Here is a 5,187-nt window from a genome sequence, read left to right on the forward strand (position 1 = left end):
TTTGTTCATAGCTAACATTGTTCTTTGTGAGAGATGGGTACGGAAGCACATCCCGATTGCTACGTGGGAGCTCCCCAAGGTCACCTCTATGCCAACTCGACTGGCACAACATTGGGAATGGTTCGATAGCGGTTGTCATTCCAATGTGTCATCGGAGGATGCCTTGGAAAGTGGCCTTTCAAGGGCAAGCTCGCGTCTAGCACTTGGATTGTGCATTACATCACAAGTAAATGGGGAGATCTCTTTGTGGATGGCGGCATGGTGATTGCAAGAGAAAATTGACTTAGTCAGAGCATTGGCCTCGGGCCATTGTTACAACCTTGCAATTTCTCTTTAATTGCAACCTATGTTTGCGCAGTAGCATAGTTTTTATGTAAGATGGGCCTTGTTCTTGAGAGTTCTAGGAGGTGACCTCTGAAACTTTTTGATTGGGCCCCTTCAAGGTGAAATTCATCTAGTTGATCAGATGAAGCTTGATGTGCTTTTATCTATTCTGAGACAGTAATGATGGTCATTAATATGTGCCGGTGAGTATATCCCATTCGATAATCGCAATGGCGGAGCTGGTGGGAAGTACTTGTCACTTTGTTTTGTTGGATATACCCTATATGTAGGTGTCTGCACGGTTTGCAACACACTGCATATTTGGTGTTTGATTCTAAGATGCGCTTGTTGCTGAGTGTGCATGGAGTTGTATCTTTTAGCCAAGGACTCCATCTCATTGGCACGTTCTATCATTGCATTTTTATCCTGCCCGGACGGCAAGAAGGAAAGAGATGGTTACACGGGTGCATTGCTCGACATCCCTAATTTCATCAAGGGTCCACTCTCCACCCTAAGTTTTTTTTGATTGGTAGAGCCTTTGGATTGAGAGGGGGGCCAGTGAAAGGTTTGGTTGCCGCATAATTTATTTGCTAGTTCTTTCTCGGTGCGTGCTCGTCTCTTCACTGTCTCATCCTACAGAAGTGCATGGAACTGTCATGATAGCCTTTATGGTCTGGGCCAGTAGAAGCATAGAGTATTACCAATAATTTTGTTTTGGATGCGGAAACAATCCACGCCCTGTCCTACCCTATGTAATCCGAATGGTTGCGGCTCATGGGTTCTGTGGGAGATAACTGTTCTTTAGCTCCCCCCTAAAGAGAGCGTTCGGTGTTTGCATTGTGTGGACAAAAAGCCCAAGGTGTTTCATCTCTCTTCAGATGCAAAATTCTGGGAGGGCTTGTCAATGTATGGCCGTTTGTACAGGGTGTACCAAAAAGCATGTAGGGGGCATGTGCCTGGGAAATGGATGTCTCTGAGTGTCCTTACTCAGTCGTGTGCGCGATGTATATCTTTGCATTACGACTCTACTGCGAGTATTTGTGATTCGAGCATTTTGGGGGAACGAGTTTCGTACGAGATGTTCTTCTCAGGCTCCTACAAACCAGAGCGCTCGTCTTTGCAATGCTCCGACAAGTGCAGGCCCAACGTGTCTATCTAGGGGAAGAAATCGCATGAATGCTTTTTGCCGAGATGTGGGTGCTCACGGGTGGATTCCCTCGCGGTGCAGTTCTTCGGTATGTGCATGTGCATGAGATTGAAGCTTGTCCGACAACGCTAGTGTGAGTGTTCACCCGTAGGAACTTTTTTGCACCTGTGTTGGCAGATCATGTGTCACGAGGAACGGTTAGCGAGGCTGTGCTGGGAAAGGAGAAATTTTCCAAAGGTTAGACATGTCCGTGTATGCGGGCAGGCTCTCATCACCTATAAATGTGTGGAGGGGGTGTTATACACGATGCCCTTGAGCGGCCTTATAATTGAGGTGGTCACGTGCACAGTGATGCCCCCGCCAATCGCATAACCAACCATGTTTTTGACTTGCACGACCCTTCACCCTTCAGCACAGCGGTCTCTGTAGGCACTTCGGCAACCAGCTCTTCATCGCGAGAAAACATTTGTTGCAATCGAGAAGGATTTTGTCTATGTGGGTGCACCTCAATAGGCGTATAGGAGGCATATGCCTGGGAAATGGATGTCTCTGAGTGGCCTTACAATTGAGGTGGCTACGTGCGCGGTGCATCTCGTACAGACTCAAGGCTTCTTTTCGAGTAGTGGCGACAGCGAGTTTGAGGGTAAAGGGTTCCATACAGGATGTTCTTCCCAGGTGCCTGTGAACTGAGGCTCCCTGTTCAGCCCTCTCTGGTTGACAATGGGACACTTTCCTCTTGTGTGATATCTTTGAGCATTGCAAGTCCTGCATGTGCTGTGAATGTCATTCTTGCTGCTTGTGTGGTGGATTATGTTTGGATGCATGACGGAGCAAATGCAAATTTTGGTTTCCCATCACGGCGAGCATCCCTTGGCTGTAGTAGGTCTTGGGGTTCCCCTCATTGTTAGAAGCTACTTGGTCGATCCTGCCAGTAGTCATATGCTTGTCTCAAAGATTAAGCCATGCATGTCTAAGTATGAACTATTTTGGACTGTGAAACTGCGGATGGCTCATTAAATCAGTTATAGTTTCTTTGATGGTACTTTTCTACTCGAATAACTGTAGTAATTCTAGAGCTAATACGTGCACCAAATCTTGACTCTTGGAAGGGATGCATTTATTAGATAAAAGGTCAGCGCGGCCTCGCCCGCTATTTCGGTGATTCATGATAACTCGACGGATCGCACGGCCTTTGTGCTGGTGACGCTTCATTCAAATTTCTGCCCTATCAAATTTTTATGGTAGGATAGAGGCCTACCATGGTGGTGACAGGTGACAAAGAATTAGGGTTCGATTTCAAAGAGGGAGCCTGAGAAATGGCTACTACATCCAAGGAAGGCAGCAGGCGCACAAATTACCCAATCCTAACACGGGGAGGTAGTGACAATAAATAACAATACTAGGCTCATCGAGTCTGGTAATTGGAATGAGTACAATATAAATCCCTTAACGAGGATCCATTGGAGGGCAAGTTTGGTGCCAGAAGCTACGGTAATTCCAGCTCCAATAGCATATATTTAAGTTGTTGCAGTTAAAAAGCTCATAGTTGGACCTTGGGTCATCACGGTTGGTCCGCCTTTTGGTTGTGCACTGGCCCTCACGTCCCTTCTGCCGGTGGCGTGTTCCTAGCCTTAATTGGCTTGGTCGCGATTCCAGTGCCGTTACTTTGAAAAAATTCGAGTGCTCAAAGAAAGCCTACGCTCTAAATACATTAGCATGGAATAACGCGATAGGAGTCTGGTCCTATTCCGTTGGCCTTCGGGACTGGAGTAATGATTAATAGGGACTGTCGGGGGCATTTGTATTTCATTGTTAGAGGTGAAATTCTTGGATTTATGGAAGAAAAACCACTGTGAAAGAATTTTCCAAGGATGTTTTCATTAATCAAGAACAAAAGTTGGGGGCTCAAAGACGATCAGATACCGTCCTAGTCTCAACCATAAACGATGCCGACCAGGGATTGGCGGATGTTGCTCTAAGGACTCTGCTAGCACCTTCTGAGAAATTAGAGTGTTTGGGTTCTGGGGGGAGTATGGTCACAAGGCTAAAACTTAAAGGAATTGACGGAAGGGCACCATCAGGAGTGGAGCCTGTGGCATAATTTGACTCAACATGGGGAAACTTACCAGGTCCAGACATAGTAAGGATTGACAGATTGAGAGCTCTTTCTTGATTCTATGGGTGGTGGTGCATGGCCATTCTTAGTTGGTGGAGCGATTTGTCTGGTTAATTTCGTTAACGAATGAGACCTCAGCCTGCTAACTAGCTACGTCAAGGTTCCCCTTCGCGACCAGCTTCTTAGAGGGACTATGGCCTCCTAGGCCATGGAAGTTTGAGGCAATAACAGGTCTGTGATGCCCTTAGATGTTCTGGGCCACACACGCGCTACACTGATGCAACCAACGAGTTTCTCTCCTTGGCCTGAAAGGTTTGGGAAATCTTGCCAAATTGCATCGTGATGGGGATAGACCATTGCAATTATTGATCTTCAACGAGGAATTCCTAGTAAGCGCAAGTCATCAGCTCACGTTGACTACGTCCCTATCCTTTGTGTACACCACCCGTCGCTCCTACCGATTGAATGATCCGGTGAAGTGTTTCGATCGCGGGGATGACGGCGATTCCTATCGGCGATGTCACGAGAAGTTCATTGAACCTTATCATTTAGAGGAAGGAGAAGTCGTAACAAGGTTACCATAGGTGAACCTGCGGTAGGATCATTGTCGGTTTGAACCCTGAATCATGTAGGGGATGGAGCTGGCCTCCTCCCCACCCCCGAAATCTTGGCGATGTGCAGACACTCAGCCCTACAGCAATGTGCTGGATGGACAAGCTACGCATCCAGTGCCGTCGAGGTCGAGGGTCACATCAAATGCCCATGATCGAAAGCTTGGATTCCCCGTGGGGCGAAGAAGAGACTCGAATGCAATCTGGATTAGGATCGGTGCCTTCGAACGACGTCCGCATCAGAGCGAGAGGTCTCTGCTCGATTGCAGTTTAGAGGGGGTCCGAGCCTCATCCCTTGCTAAGATTTCATGGTCCGATCACATGTGCGGCGCTGTGCTAGGGATTCGTCGTTTCGAAGGTAGCAGGTCGAGACTGCCTGTCGCAGCCCCCCGTTGCCTTGCCTAGGTGTGTTGACTCGTCGCTTGGAGTGTTCTGTGTTTAGGATGGGTGCACTCGCATGATTTGTGGTTCAGGGGACCCGTACGCTGACACGACTCTCCCATGCGTTGCCTCCCACCTTTGCGAGGTGATGGGGCGGTTACACACCATAGTGTTCCTTGTCACAGCCATTGGGTGCTCAGGGTTCAGGATGTGTCAACACCCAACACACGGGTGCATTGTGCACCTAAGAAATCCAAAGAACAAAGCATGAGCCAGCGCCTTGCGCACTTGGGTCATCGAAAGACAAAAGCAAAACAATATCATGACTCTCAGCAATGGATATCTTGACTCTCGCCATGATGAAGAATGTAGCGAAATGCGATAGTTAGCATGAATTGCAGAATCCCATGAATCACCAAGTCTTTGAACGCAAGTTGCGCTCGAGGCCTCGGCCAAGGGCACGTCTGCTTGGGCGTCGCACTACAAAATTTTGCCCTCCCCAATGAGGAGCAGAGATGGCCGTCCACATCCACAAGTGGCGCACGGTAGGCTGAAATGAGCACGAGGTCCGTTGATCCGTCGCGACGAGCGGTGGCTCGCAAAGGTCG

At 48.3% G+C, this 5,187-nt stretch overlaps 2 non-coding genes across 2 annotated transcripts; both read left to right on the plus strand.

The window, feature by feature from the left end:
* Positions 1 to 2,383: 2,383 nt before the first annotated feature.
* On the plus strand, positions 2,384 to 4,194 carry LOC149574627 (18S ribosomal RNA). Its single transcript, XR_016360675.1, has one exon. It is a non-coding gene; the product is annotated as an 18S ribosomal RNA (ribosomal RNA).
* Positions 4,195 to 4,903: 709 nt separating this feature from the next.
* Positions 4,904 to 5,057, plus strand: LOC149574628 (5.8S ribosomal RNA). The gene has a single exon (XR_016361267.1). It is a non-coding gene; the product is annotated as a 5.8S ribosomal RNA (ribosomal RNA).
* Positions 5,058 to 5,187: the final 130 nt, after the last annotated feature.

The sequence above is a fragment of the Cupressus sempervirens genome, chromosome 2, assembly GCF_028749045.1.
Source record: "Cupressus sempervirens isolate cs-2001-9-10 chromosome 2, ASM2874904v1, whole genome shotgun sequence".
In the NCBI taxonomy this organism is placed as follows: domain Eukaryota; kingdom Viridiplantae; phylum Streptophyta; class Pinopsida; order Cupressales; family Cupressaceae; genus Cupressus; species Cupressus sempervirens.